Source organism: Geotrypetes seraphini, chromosome 1 (assembly GCF_902459505.1).
Source record: "Geotrypetes seraphini chromosome 1, aGeoSer1.1, whole genome shotgun sequence".
NCBI classification, from domain to species: Eukaryota; Metazoa; Chordata; class Amphibia; order Gymnophiona; family Dermophiidae; genus Geotrypetes; species Geotrypetes seraphini.
In genome coordinates, this window is record NC_047084.1 from 348,753,231 (window position 1) to 348,768,675 (window position 15,445).

At 47.8% G+C, this 15,445-nt stretch overlaps 1 protein-coding gene across 4 annotated transcripts in view; it reads left to right on the forward strand.

Annotated features, from left to right (window-relative positions):
• BMP2K (BMP2 inducible kinase) overlaps positions 1–15,445 on the forward strand; it is a 284,761-nt gene that overhangs the window by 27,465 nt on the left and 241,851 nt on the right. The gene's annotated exons all lie outside the window — the stretch shown is intronic.

The window sequence follows — 15,445 nt, forward strand, 5'->3', positions numbered from 1 at the left end:
CTCTGCTGACCCCCCTTCCCATCTCATTCCTGTCTCTCCCCTTCCCCTCCTCTAATCTCCATGCAAGCTGTTTCCTTCCTTTTTTCTTCTCCCTTCCCTCCTCCCCCTGTCCAGCAGTAACTCTCTTCCCTTTCCTTTCCCTCCTCCCCTCCCAGCAGCATCTCTCCTCCCTCCCTCCAGGTCCAGTAGCAGCTGTCCCTTTTTCCCCCTTGCCCAGCAGCTTCCCAAACTCCTTTCCCTCCTCCCCTCCCAGCAGCATCTCTCCTTCTCCCTCTCCAGGTCCAGTAGCAGCTGTCTCTTTTTTTTTCATCATGCCCAGCAGCTTTCTCCCCTCCCAGCAACTCTCCTTACTTGCCAGCGCTGCGATTCAGTAAGGCAGCCTCGGGTCCTTTGTTGGGTCGCAGCGCCTCTGAGGAAAGCGGAAGTTGCATCATCAGAGGCGGCCCGACTCAGCAAAAGCTCCAAGGCTTCCTTCTTCGATTGCTGCGTTTGTAAGGAGAGCCGTTGGGAGGGGAGAAAGCACAGTGTGAGGCTCCCTATTATCTCTCCGGCCCTGCGCGAAGGACAGCTCCTTGATCTTGCCGGTCCTTCGTGGACCGGCAGGAAATTGAAGAAGTTGATCTTGCCGGGCCTGTGCGGACCGGCACCGGTCCGCGGACCGGCGGTTGAAGAACTGTGCTTTAGAGAATCGGGTTTTAGGCAAGAGTTAGATGTCCAAACAATGTCCTTAATGTTCTAATATTTTATTACTAAAATGGCGATTTTATTGTGTTTTTCATTATAATTGTGATACTTGAAGTTGGATCTGTTTAATGCTTTTATTTATTTCTTTTCTATCAGAAAAAGTGACTGGGATTCGAACCAGCAATTTTAGGGTAGAAGGCTGTAGGTTTAACCAGTGTGCTATACAATGAGCTAGCAAGTTGCATAGCAATTGTAAAATTAGGTCCTATGGGCATTGTAAATGAGGTCTACTTTTGAGTGTAGTTTGGGCTTCAGATAGAGGAGAGTTCTATGGATTGAACTTAGACACAGTTTGGACATCCTTAATGTGATCTGCTAAATAGTTTTCTGGGTTTTTATTTTTACTTTATTAAGCTCAAAATACATTTAATAAGGCACCACATAAACAGGGCACATCAAAACAGATATATTGTATGCAAAACCTTCTCATTTTTGTGGACAAAGGTTTAGCAATGTTGTTTGCTAATTAGAGGAAAACACCCATTATCCCAGGACAAGCAGGCAGTTATTCTCACTAGTGGGTGATGTCATCCGACAGAGCCCCGATACGGATGTCTCACAAGCATGTCTTGCTTGAAGAAACTCAGAAGTTTCGAGATGCCCGCACCGCGCATGCGCCAGTGCCTTCCCGCCCGATGGTCCGGGCGTGTCTCCTCAGTTATTTTTCTTCCGCGGAGCTGAGAAGTTTACTTCATTTCTGCGCCCATTGAATTCGATTTTTTGCCTTCTGCATCGCCGCGGGTTGAGTTCCTTTTACTCTTGCCGTGTGTTGTTTCTTTCTTTGATTTCTTTTTTTAAAAAAAAAAAAAATAAAAATTTTTTCTTCCGACACTGGGTCGGCCGCGTGGCTTGGGCCCCGCGCTTTCGACCTTGCAGCGGAGCTTTTCCGGCCTATGTCCCGGCCGATAACCGGTTTTAAAAAGTGTAGCAAGTGCCAGCGTGCGATTTCGCTCACGGACCCGCATCGACGCTGCCTCCAGTGTCTGGGTCCGGATCACTTTCCGAAATCGTGCCGGCCTTGCTCCACTCTGACAGCGCGAGCGTTTAAGCGTCGCTGTCTTCTGTGGGAGTCCATGTTCAAGATGGAAGCTGCGTTGGATCCTTCAGCTTCGACATCGACTGGTGCTTCGACTCCATCTGCGAAGCCCTCTGCCTCCCCGGCTGTTTCGAGTCTTCTGAAACCGGCATCGTTCACGCCGGTTTCGACCTCGGCGCGGTGCCTTCCTCCGTCTCCTCGGACCAGGTACCGACCCCTACTGTTCCACCGGTGGTGCTCAAAGTGCCGAAGGCTGGCAAGCAAAAGCACTCGGCACCGAAGGAGCGCGGAGACCGTGCGGAAGGGCCCCCTTTGGTGCGGATCCCTCCATATCTGCTTCGTTGCGGTCCCTTCTGGAAGCTCAGTTTGTGGAACTCATGACCACCATGGGACCCTGGCTGATTGCCTCGATCCAGGGTGACCTCCCAGTTCCGATTCCGAGGGGCGGGCCGCCCCCTCCTCCTCCGCCGCACGACCTCGTTGCTCGGCGAGGAGGAGCGGCAGTCGGCGTCCCGTTCCTCGAGGACGGCCTCGGGTAGTGCCCCCCCCTTGGAACCTAGTGCCTCGAGGAAGGCCTCCTTTAGTGACATGCCTCCCTTGGAGCCTGTTACTCCTCCCCATGAGTCGGTGTGGCGTCCACCTTCGAGGCCTCCCAGTCCTCGGCATAGCCGGAAGCAGGATGAGTTCTTCCGAACCCCCTATCAAGCCTGGGCGGCATCTGGGGAAGCGACAAATCTTCCGCCTCTCCGATCTACGGCCTCGAGTCCTATCTGCTCTAAGGAGGCTTCGGGGGATCAGTATTCTACCAGACGGGCTCGATCCCCATCCAGACATCGTGAGGGGCATCGATCCAGACACTCTTCGAGGCATTCCTCTCGACACTCGACCGTCTCTCCTCAGAAGAAATTGCCTCGTATGGGGTACTCTGCTTCGGCTGGGTCTCCTCCTCCAGGACCGGAGTTCGAGGACTCCGAAGTTTTTTACTCGCCCTGTTGTTCTCAAGCCTCGGTAGACCCGAGGCCTCGACTTCTTCCAGCCCTTCTCGAAGACCGGCGCTGGCGGACCAACTGTCTTTTTCCTCGTTCCTGAGGTAGATGGCGGATGACCTGGACATTACCCTTGATTCTGGCTCTCGATACTCCAAGGAGTACCTCGATACCTTGCATTTGCCTCGTCCTCCAGCCGAGTCCTTACGCCTGCCGCTGCACAAGCTCCTCGACCAGACCTTCATGAGGTGTTTTGAGTCTCCTTACTCTATCCCTGCTGTCCCTGGGAAATTGGATGCTCGGTACCGCACAGTGCATCATAAGGGCTTCGAGGGACCTCGGCTTTCACATCAGTCCCTCCTGGTCGAATCCTCGCTCAAGTGGTCTCATCCGGCCCAGGTGTATGCTTCGATGCCTCCGGGCCGCGAGGGCAGAACCATGGATAAGTTTGGTCGACGCATCTATCAGAATTCTATGATGGCGTCCCGAGTTCTGAATTATAATTTCCATTTTGCCACCTATTTGGAATTTTTTCTTCCTGTGCTTCGGAGGTTTAAGCCCTACGTCGAATCCCAGGCTCGTTTTGAGTTTGAGGAGGTGGTTGCTTCGCTGTCCCAGCTTCGACTTCAGTTGATGCAATCTTCCTATGATGCCTCGAGCTCTCGGCCCGGGCGGCGGCCTGCTCTGTGGCGATGCGCCGGTTGGCCTGGTTGTGGACCATTGACATGGACCCGAATCTTCAGGACCGCCTGGCGAACGTCCCGTGTGCTGGGGCGGATCTTTTTACGAATCCATCGAGACCGTCACGAAGAAACTGTCTGATCATGAAAAGTCCTTTCAGTCCATTCTTCGGCCGAAGCCTAAGCCTCAGCAGTCTCGACCCTCTCGACCGCCATTAATCTATCAACAGCGTTATCAGCCGAGGCAAGCTCCGCCTGCGAGGCAACCTGCGAAGCGGCAGCTTCCTCAGAAAGCTCAGCAAAAGCCTCAGCCATCTACTGTCCCCAAGGCTTCTCAGCCTTTTTGACTGTCTCTTCGAGGGCATAACCAGTCTCGTTCTGCCTCCTCCTGTTTTTCCCATCGGGGGGCGGCTCCATCATTTTTGTCATCGTTGGGAGGCGATAACCACCGACCTCTGGGTCCTTACTATCATCAGGGAAGGGTACTCTCTTCAATTCCTTCGGGTCCCTCCGGACCACCCTCCAAGAGAGTATCCTTCAAACTTGACTCAGGCCGCCCTTCTTCTTCAGGAAGCTCAAGCCTTGCTCCGGCTTCGTGCCGTCGAGCCGGTCCCTGTGGACCAACACAACCGGGGGTTTTACTCCCGGTACTTCCTTGTTCCAAAGAAGACGGGCGACCTGTTACCCATTCTGGACCTAAGGGTCCTCAACAAGTTCTTGGTCAAAGAGAGGTTTCGCATGCTGACCCTAGCTTCTCTTTATCCCCTCCTCGAGCAGAACGACTGGTTGTGCTCTCTGGATCTCAAGGAGTCCTACACTCACATTCCCATTCATCCGGCCTCTCGCAAGTATCTCAGATTTCGGGTGGGACATCTACATCTGCAGTATCGAGTGCTTCCTTTCGGCCTATCCTCGTCTCCCAGAGTCTTCACGAAGTGTCTGATAGTGGTGGCCGCGGCACTCCAGAGCAATGGTCTTCAGGTTTTTCCCTACCTCGACGACTGGCTCATCAAGGCCCCCTCGACTCCGGAGGTCATCTCGGCGACCCTGGCCACTATTTCCTTCCTGCAGAGTTTGGGCTTCGAGATCAACTTCCCCAAATCTCATCTACAGCCTACTCAGTCGCTCCCCTTCATCGGGGCGGTCCTGGATACCATCCGTCTCAGAGCATTCCTTCCTCCTCAGCGCATGGATGCTCTTCTTCACCTCTGCCAGTCTGTGTCTTCTCGCCAGTCCATCTCAGCGAGACACATGATGGTCCTCGTCGGGCACATGGCCTCTACAGTTCATGTGACGCCGTTTGCCAGACTCCATCTCAGAATTCCACAGTGCACCCTGGCGTCTCAATGGACTCAGGTGTCGGATCCGTTGTCTCGACACATCGTCGTCACTCCTGCTCTTCGGCAGTCTCTACTTTGGTGGATGACCTCTTCAAATCTATCCAGAGGTTTGCTGTTTCACACTCCTCCCCACCAGAAGGTTCTCACGACCGATTCCTCGACCTATGCCTGGGGGACGCATCTGGATGGTCTTCGCACTCAGGGATTCTGGACCAGTGCGGACCGACTCCAACAAATCAATCTTCTGGAGCTCAGAGCCATCTTCAATGTTCTTCGAGCTTTTCAACATCTGCTTCACGACATGGTGGTCCTCATTCGCACAGACAATCAGGTCGCCATGTATTATGTCAACAAGCAGGGGGGCACGGGCTCGGCCTCCCTCTGCCAGGAAGCTCTCAAAGTTTGGGATTGGGCGGTTCGCCACAACGCCTTCCTCAAAGCTGTCTACATTTAGGGGAAGGACAATGTCTTGGCGGACAACTTGAGTTGTCTCCTCCAGCCGCACGAATGGACACTTCATTCCACGTCCCTTCATCAGGTCTTTGCTCAATGGTGAACGCCTCAGATAGACCTCTTTGCGGCTCCCCACAACTTCAAGCTGCCTCAGTTTTGCTCCAGGATCTACACTCCTCATCGCCTCAAGGCGGATGCTTTTCTGCTGGATTGGGGGAATCGCTTTCTGTATGCGTTTCCTCCATTTCCTCTCATTCAAAAGACTCTGGTCAAGCTGAGGTCCGAATGGGGCCACCATGATCCTGATAGCTCCTCGGTGGCCCCGACAGCCTTGGTTCTCCCTTCTACTTCAACTCAGCAGCAGGGAGCCCTTCCTCCTTCCGGTATTTCCTTCACTGCTTACTCAGCATCAGGGATCGCTACTTCATCCCAACCTGCAGTCTCTCCACCTGACAGCTTGGTTCCTCTCAACGTAACCCCTCACCAGTTTTCCCAGGCAGTGAGGGATGTCTTGGAGGCTTCCAGGAAGCCTGCTACTCATCAATGCTACTCCCAAAAATGGACTAGATTTTCTTCATGGTGTATTTCCAACTCTAAGGAGCCTCAGCGAGCCTCTCTATCCTCTGTGTTGGACTATCTTCTATACCTGTCTCAGTCTGGTCTCAAGTCAACATCTATACGAGTCCACCTGAGTGCGATTGCGGCTTTCCATCATCCTCTAAAGGGGAAACCTCTCTCTGCTCATCCTGTGGTTTCCAGATTTATGAAAGGACTTTTTCATGTCAATCCTCCTCTCAAACCGCCTCCAGTGGTTTGGGATCTCAATGTTGTCCTTTCTCGGCTTATGAAACCTCCTTTTGAGCCTCTCAACAAGGCTCAACTCAAGTTTCTCACTTGGAAAGTGGTTTTTCTAGTGGCCCTCACATCTGCTCGCAGGGTCAGTGAGCTTCAGGTCTTGGTGGCGGACCCGCCTTTCACAGTATTCCATCATGACAAGGTGGTCCTCCGCACTCATCCTAAATTCCTGCCTAAAGTGGTCTCTGAATTTCATCTCAACCAATCCATTGTACTTCCAGTGTTTTTTCCAAAGCCTCATTCTCATCCTGGAGAATCAGCTCTTCACACTCTGAACTGTAAACGTGCTTTGGCTTTCTACCTGGATCGCACCAAACCACACAGAACTGCTCCTCACTATTCGTCTCCTTTGATCCAAACAAGTTGGGACGACCTGTAACAAAGCGTACCATCTCCAACTGGATGGCAGCTTGTATCTCTTTCTGCTATGCCCAGGCTGGATTACCCCTTCCCTGTAAGGTCACAGCCCATAAGGTCAGAGCGATGGCAGCCTCTGTAGCCTTCCTCAGATCGACTCGGATTGAGGAGATTTGTAAGGCTGCTACTTGGTCCTCGGTTCATACCTTCACCTCTCATTATTGTCTGGATACTTTCTCTAGACGGGATGGACAGTTTGGCCAAACAGTGTTACAAAATTTATTCTCCTAAGTTGCCAACTCTCCCACCATCCCATTGAGGTTAGCTTGGAGGTCACCCACTAGTGAGAATACCTGCCTGCTTGTCCTGGGATAAAGCAATGTTACTTACCGTAACAGTTGTTATCCAGGGACAGCAGGCAGCTATTCTCACGTCCCACCCACCTCCCCTAGGTTGGCTTCTCTGCTAGCTACCTGAACTGAGGAGACACGCCCGGACCATCGGGCAGGAAGGCACTGGCGCATGCGCGGTGCGGACATCTCGAAACTTCTGAGTTTCTTCAAGCAAGACATGCTTGTGTGACGTCCGTATCGGGGCTCTGTCGGATGACATCACCCACTAGTGAGAATAGCTGCCTGCTGTCCCTGGATAACAACTGTTACGGTAAGTAACATTGCTTTAACTGAAGCAGAGCATATGAAAAAAAAACAGCTTTAGGTTTCTTGCTAAAAAGCTACCCTTTTTTTCTGACTAAACTGTGCTCCATTCAGCTCATTCTTGAAAGCAAAGAAAGCACATGAAAAAAATACATAGATTGCATACATAACTTCATTTGCAAAAGCTTAAAAACTGAAAAAAAATATAGACCTTAGCATGGCTTCTACTTCATTGCAAATAGAGGTGTCCAGGCTGCACGATGCTGACCTCATTGTGAAATCATCAAGGTGCACCTGCAAGGTAGAATGTCACAATTAAAATATGTGCTGGAATTTGAACCCATGACCTCTGGAAGATGAGCACAGGACTTTAATCTTTCAGTTGTGGGGATTCCTACCATGAGAGCTTGGTGATCCTAGCCATGTGAAGGTGGAAATACCTGAGAAGATCATAGCTTAGCACATGGGGTGCCCAAAAGGTTGATTGCGATTGACCAGTAGATCGCAAAGGCAATGCGAGTCGATTGTGGTGCCCATCCTGGGCTCCATGATAGACTTGTTTTGCCTTTGCGTTCTGTTCTCCCTGCTTCCCCGATGCCAGGCGCGTACACAAGTGCCGGGCCCACAGCCTTCCCCTCCCTCCCCTCTGACGTCAATTCTGATGTCAGAGAGGAAGTTCCGGGCCAGCCAATCACTGCCTGGAAGCAGGGAGAAATCAGCGGGGGGTGGGACAGAGAAAGAAAGACAGACAGAAAGAAAAGGGGGCAGGGAGAGAGAGAGAGAAAGGGGAGGGGGCAGGGAGAAAGGAAGTGCAACCAGAGACTCATGAAATCACCAGACAGCAAAGGTTGGAAAAATTATTTTATTTTAAATTTAGTGATCAAAATGTGTCTGATCTGCTGTCTATATTTTGCACTATGGTCCCCTTTTACTAAACTGCGATAGCAGTTTTTAGCTCAGGGAGCCTATGAGCATCAGGAGCAGCGCGGGGATTCAGAGTAGCTCCCTATGCTAAAAACCGCTATCATTGTTTAGTAAAAGGGAAGGGGCATATTTGTAAATTTTTGTATAGTTGTTACTGAGGTGACATTGCATATTTTAAAGTCATCTGCCTTGACCTCTTTGGAACCCCCCCCCCCCACAAATATAAATGATGATTAACATTTTCTCTGCGTACATTGTACTTCGTGTTTTTTAAAATTTTATTGTTGGTAGATCATTTTGACTTTGTCATTTCAAAAGTAGCTCGCAAGCCAAGAAAGTGTGGGCACCCCTGGCTTAGTAGATCCCTAAGCTATCATATCAGATGTGAGGAAGAAAGACATTAATGGAAGCTGCTGTGACTCAATGGGTAAAAGCTCTGTTCCATCTTCCAGACGTCATAGCTTCAAATCCCAGCACATATTTTAATTGTGGCATTCTACCTTGCAGGTGCACCTTGATGATCTCACGATGAGGTCGGCATTGTGCAGCCTTGACACCTCCATTTGCAATGAAGTAGAAGCCATGCTAAGGTCTGTATCTGTTTTTTCTGTTTTTAAGCTTTTGCAAATGAAGTTGTATGTGCAATCTATGTATTTTTTCCATGTGTTTTCTTTGCTTTCAAGAATGAGCTGATTGGAGCACAGTTTAGTCAGAAAAAAAGGGTAGCTTTTTAACAAGAAACCTAAAGCTGTGTGTTTTTTTCATATGCTCTGCTTCAGTTAATGAATGTTTTCCTCTAATTAGCAAATAACATTGCTGTTCACAAAAGTAGAAGGTTTTGCATGCAATATATCTGTTTTGATGTGCCCTATTTATGAGGTGCCTTGTTAAACATATTTTGTAGTAAATGTAAATGAATTTAATAAAGCAAAAATAAAAACCCAGAGAGCTATTTAGCATATCGCATTAAGGACGTCCAAACTGTGCCTTAAGTTCTGTCCATAGAACCCAGGTCTATCTGAAGCCCAAACTATGTTCAAAAGTAGACCTGGTTTTCATTACTCTACAATGTAGGCATGGGATGGATGCCCTAGGTCGCTTAGAGTTATGCAGATGAATTGAAGGACGCCCATATTAAAACCTCACCCAGACCACACCCATTCCACGCCTATTCCGTTAGGCGTGAGTTTTCCCAATTGGCATCCATGAAATTGTGGATGTGCCAGAAAGTGACGTCCACGTCCTTTGGACGTCCATGTGCAAATTATCGCTCGCTAAGACCCTTAAATGGCTCATTAACCACTTAATTTGGATGCCTAAGTCCCGCTCAGCATTAGGCGGGATTTAGGCGCCCTTTATAGAATCGGGGCCCTAGTGTTTTTAAGTTTCTGGGAGAGGAAGAGAGCTTCACATTACCTTGCCTGGTGGTGAATTTATTTAAGTCTTCTTGTTTCTCATGCAGACCTATGGACTTTCAAGGTCCCATAGGTTGTTCAGGTAGAAGGAGGCTACTCTGTTATTGGAGCATTTGCCACAGTGGGACATGGATTGGATTAGTCATTCTGGACTCCAGGACTACTTCAGGATGTGATTTTGGTTTGGGGTGGCAGTCACTTTTTAGCAAGCTCCTTCAATTTGGCTCTAGGCTTCCCTACTGCTCTGAGGTCTTTCCTGCAGGGAGATTTGCTCAGGTAGCACCTCCCTGCTGCCATTCTTTCAGTGAGGAAGAAAGGCCAAGCCCTACACAATTTGGCACAGATAAGTCATTTTCAGACTGTCACCACAGTCCTTCACCAGGAAAGCTGCCAGTTCCTTGTCACCACCAGGAAGAGGTCTTCGTCTTTGGCTTGCATTTGGGTTTGGTCTGAATTTGTGCTCTAGTATGAGGATGAGGAGCACTCTGTTTCCATGTGGCAAGAGCAGCTTCCTGATATCCTACATTGATATTCTTCAGTGGGGGTTTGAACAGGGGCTGACCTGTACTCTTTGAAAGTCTAAGTGTGCCCCTGTTCTGCTGTAGGGTTATGGTCTTCATGTCTCTGGATGCGCATTCAGATGTAATTATTTAATACCATGCAAAAAAATATACTACATCTCTTCTTGAGAAACATTTTTACTCTGTGGTACCTCAATTTAGTGTTTAATATTCTGTTGGGTTCACTTTTTGAGATTTAAGGTCTGTCACCCTTAACAACCTCACTTTGAAAACGCTGTTGTGAAGGCTTGGTGAGTTTCAGAAGTGCAGACCTTGTCCTTCAGGGATCTGTATCCTTCCCTTTTCATGAGTCAGTTTCTATTAAGATGGTTCCAACCTTTGTTCTGAAGATGGTGTCTCCTTTTCATACTGATCCAGTGGTAAGCCTGCCTGCTTGCCTTTTTCAGAGTGGGGCAATTCTGAGCATGTCAAGAAGCTGTGCCAGCTCGATGTCAGAGTATTATTCTGCTACTAATGGGAAATGAAATCTTCCTTCTAACTTCTTTCAGTTTTCTGTATCGGAGCCTGTGTAAAGGTCAGCTGGCCTGTAAATTGACTATAGCACATTGGATCAAAGAGGTCATCAACATGGTAAGCAAGGTCCAGGGAGCCCGAGGGCTCATTTCCACCTGGGCAGAGGCCAAGGCAGTGTTGCCAGGAAACATGTGTAGAATAGTGATTTGGTTATTATTCCATTCTTTTGTGAAGTATCATAGATTAGATATGCAAGCCAGAGGTGATTCAGACTTTGTCAGGTAATTCAGGGGGCTTTGTCTTCGTCTTCCCAGTGAATCTGCTTGGGTATGCCCCATTTGTTTAGATTAGTATGGCAGAGATGGTATGGAAGATGAAATTAGTCATACCTGTTAATTTCCTTTACTTGCCATCAACAGCAGATGAATCCAGAGACTAGAGGATAACAGCCATCAACCCACAGGTAGAGATAGAGCGCACTGAGTTATTCTCAGGTATATCTTGGATGCACAGCCTCCTGGCCAACCAATATACTTATCTTCAGCAGGCTGGTGGATGTGTTTCCCACAGCTCCTGGAGGAGTGTGTGTGGCGCAGTAGTTGGATCTACAGCCACAGCACCCAGGGGTTGTGGGTTCAAACCCTGCGCTGCTCCTTGTGACCCCTGGGCAAGTCACTCAGTCCTCCATAGCCCCTGGTGAGACAGGGTTGGGTCCGCAGGGGGAGTTTTAGGGTCCCAGGTGTGTTTTGCTTGCTTATAGTTTCGCTCGGAGTCTGTAGGAGCGCGGTCTCCAGCAAAGCTTTTGTCCTACTGGTCCTCAGGGCAGTTCTTGTAGTTCTTCAGGAACTAAGGGATGTTGTTCCACTTACTGCATGGTGTCCAAGACGGGGGCATTGGGCAGGCTGGATCCCATTCTGCTGAATTTGTATCTCAGGGTTACACATTTCTGCAGAAAAACTGGGAGAATATTTATATTTTCACTATGGACTCCGAATCTGCACTAAGTTTGCTTGCCTCTCTTGGAGCAGCGCTTTTGGTTTTGGCACATGCCATTTCGCCTACCCAAGGCTTCATGAACATTTTAGAAAATGTGGGCAGTGGTACCGTTTTGGCGCTACCAGGCGATTCACCTAATTTCTTCTTGACTGATTGCTTGATTTGGACGTCTTCCAGTCGGGCCATTTGACTGACACGAAAAGGGTGGTTTCTTTTCCTCAGTTCATTGGACGTGAATCTTCGAATTTGCACAGCGCTCTTTTCTCCTGTACTATTTAAAGGTATATCGGGGAGATGTTTTTATTCATATAGGAGAGAAATGTGTTTCTTCACAGAGACTAGGGCGATGGGTCATAGTCTCAGGTTTGCATTCTTCTTCAGTCACCATGACCAAGAGTATGGGATTCTGTACAGGTTCTAGAATCCATGTTGCTGACTCCAGTGGGAACTTTGGATTGCTTTCCTATTATAATGCTACAGCAGTCACTTTTGTTCTGGTGGTTCCCAGTATCTCAGGGCTCCAATTATTTGGTAGACTCCTCAAGTATTGCTCTGCAAGATTTGGTGGCTCGGCAAGATTTCTCTTTTCAAAGGCATGCCTCGGTCTTTGCTGGACTAGCTCATGGCCACCAATACTCCCGGGCTGTCGGGTTGGGGGGCTCAGTTCCTTCCATCCTCAGCTCCAGGAGTCTGGTCTTAAGAGGCTACTCGGTACTTGTTCATTCTTCTACTCTGGAGCATGGTCAGGCTACCGTTTCTGGAGCTTCAGACCATTCTTCCGGAATGACGTTGAAGATCTTTTTCAGTCAGTATTATGATGGGGGTATTTCTCTACAGCCTGGGCAGTAGGTGATGTACTCAGTTGGCGGGTAAAGTTATGGTTCTATTTCAATGGGTGGACCCTCATCTTTCTCTTCTATTGGCAGATCATTTTATGGGTCAGGAAAAGAGTTTGGATAGACTTTCTCTCCACGAAATCTGTGCAGGGCCCATTTATTGTATGTTGCAGTATACAGCGCTGTGTATGCTCTAGAAAGTGTACATGTTAGTACTAGTGAAATCTTCTACATCCTGGATATTGAGAATTTGGGCTCATGGGTTCCAGCTCTTTTTATGGAAGTGAGATCTCCTGGAACTAGACCTCATGGCCTCGTCTCAAAATTCTAAGCTTCCTAGCTTCTTCGGCGGGCACATGGAGTGGGAGTCAGAGGGGGTAGCAGCGTGGCTTCTTTCTCGCTTCTGGTTTCTCTTTTTTCAGTGTTTTCCCCTGGCTGATGATGGCTTGGATTTGCCATCTCTAGCTTGCTTTCAGGGCACAGTATTTGTAGAATCTCTGGATTGGCTGCGCCATCCTTGCTATGCGGATCTGATGAGTCTTTCGACAGCCGGACTGTTGAGTTTCCTAGTATCTCTGGATTTGCTCACCTAGAGTTCAATCAACATTGATATTCGTACTACTTTGGTATTGCGACCTAGCTTTTGAAAAGTCATGGCTGACGTGTAAAGGTTATGCGAAGCAAGTTGTTTCTTCTCTTATCCAGGCGATACAGATGTCTTCACCTGTGGCTTCTGCTTCCTTTTGGAGGTTTTTCCTTTCTTGGGTACTTCTCAACATTTTTTCACCCTTCCAGAGTTCTTTTATGGCACAAGTGTATTGCCAAGGGCTTAGCGTTCAATTCCCTTCAGCTTCAAGTGCCATTCCTAGCCCTTGTAACAAGCTAAGTATATTGCTCTTCGCTTACTTCTCAGCTTCATGTAGTTCAGTTCCTAAATGTACACCTCTTAGAAAGCCCTGTCCGGAGTACAGTCTTAAGGTACTTTTTTGCAGTTTACAGAAGGCTTCATTTCATCCTTGTCTTTTGAGACTCTAAAGGGCTGTGCCGTTGAACAAGGGGTTTCTTGTGGCCATGGCTTCAGCTCGGCAGTTTTCTGAGTTGCAGGCCTTGTTTGGCGGGGATTCCTATTTCTGATTTACAAAATCTGGGGTGTCAGTTCGGACAGTACCACAATTTCTTTCTAAGGAGGTGTCATCCTTTCTTTTATGACACTCTCACTTTTCCTTCCTTCTTCCTGGGAGGAGAAATGGGGAGACGTGCTTTTATTCGCTGCATTTTTTGAAAATGCGTAGCGTTCTCCGCGAGCTAGGTTTCTAACGACTTAGTTGTTTAGATCACCTTTTTGTATTCTTCATGGGAAGCCTCAAACGTATGGCAGCGTCCAAAGTCTCTGTCGCTCGATGGGTCCAGGAGGACATTCTTTACGCTTGCTTGATGGCAGGGAAGCGGTTGGCGAAAGAACTTCATGACCATTCCGCCAGAACGATGGCTACTTCTTGGACTCGGTCCAGAGGTTTTTTCCTTGGAGGCTACTTGGTCTTCCGAGAGTGCTTTCTCTCAGCATTATTGGTTGGATGTGGGGGCGCATGTGGTAGATGCGTTTAGTGCTTCGGTTGTTGCGGAGGCGGCGTTTGCTTCCCACCCAGATTGAGGATTGCTTTGCTACATCCCATTGGTCTCTGGATTCATCTGGTGCTGTTGCTAAGGAAGGAAAAATGTTCTTATCTGTTAATTTTCTTTCCTTTAGACGCAGCAGATGTCTGTCGTTTTTTTTCTTTTCCAACTTTTTGAAGTTTGTTATATTGATTGTTGTATTCTGTATTATTGCCTTTTGAGATTTGTTATGGGAAAGAAGTTTTTTATATGCTATGTCTATTGATGGTTATGGATGCTTGGGCAAGGAGCTATATTGGAGATACAGGAGGAGTGCCAACAAATAGGACCACCTATTAATCAGTTTCTCTATCTCTGCCTAATGGTAGATGTGTGCTATCCCATTGGTCTCTGGATTCATCTGCTGCATCTAAAGGAAAGAAAATTAACAGGTAAGAACATAATTTTTCCATCAAATGTGAAGAATGGGCAGGTGTGTTATCATGATGGAGCTGCCTGCTGCCCACAGGTCCGGCCGTTTGCGTCTCACTGCATTATGAAGGCGACGCAGAACCTCTTGGTAGTACCCCTTGGTGATGTTCTGGGTTGTACCCATAAACCCAGGATGCATCACCAGTGATCACTGCTGAGGAAGTTGGGATCACTGTTCACAATCTCCAGCATGTCCTGTGAGATCTCCAAAGGAGTTGCTTTGTTAGCAGCTTTGGCACGAACTTCACTGAAATTCTCCTGAAGCCCAAGTCCTCAGTAAAAATGGAATGAACGGATCCAACGCTGATGCTCGCCTTATCTGCAAATTCTCTGATCGTGATTCGACGATCCTGCATCACCAGGGTCCTCACTTGGTCAATGAAGATCTCATTTCTAGATGTTGAGGGCCCACCACAGGGGTGTCAAACTCAATCGCATAAGGGACCGAAATCTCAAACATAGGCTAAGTTGCAGACCAAACTTTTTATTAAGATACTTAGGGGTCCTTTTATTAAGGTATGCTAACCTTATTAGCGCGTGCTAATTGCGCACCTTAATAAAAGGACCCCTTAGTCTAAGTAGAAGTATAGGGTTCCAATCTCTCCCTCCCCACGCCGGTTTTATGATGTAAACAAAATAAATAAAAGACTTTTCCTCTCTCTTTTAGGTCATAGTTTATGCTTGCTGTCTTTAACACCAGCTCTAGCAGGATACACATTTCAAATCTGACATATTGTAATCACAAAACAGAAAATAAAATTATTTTTTCTGCCTTTTTATTGTCTGGTCATTATTCAAATCATGTTGGTCTCTCAGGCTTATGTACTTATATACCCTTTTTTATTGAGATTTATAAAGCACTATTTAATTTCCTATTAAATGATTGAGAACTTTCCTTATGTTTTACTTATTCAAGTGTAATACTTTTAATGATTTTGGTAAAATTAAGTTTTTATTCGTTTTATTAAAAATTTTTTATACCACTCAGTCAAACTTCTTAGAGTTAACTATAGAAGGGCATGTGAAAAGTTGAAAGTAAATGCTTCAC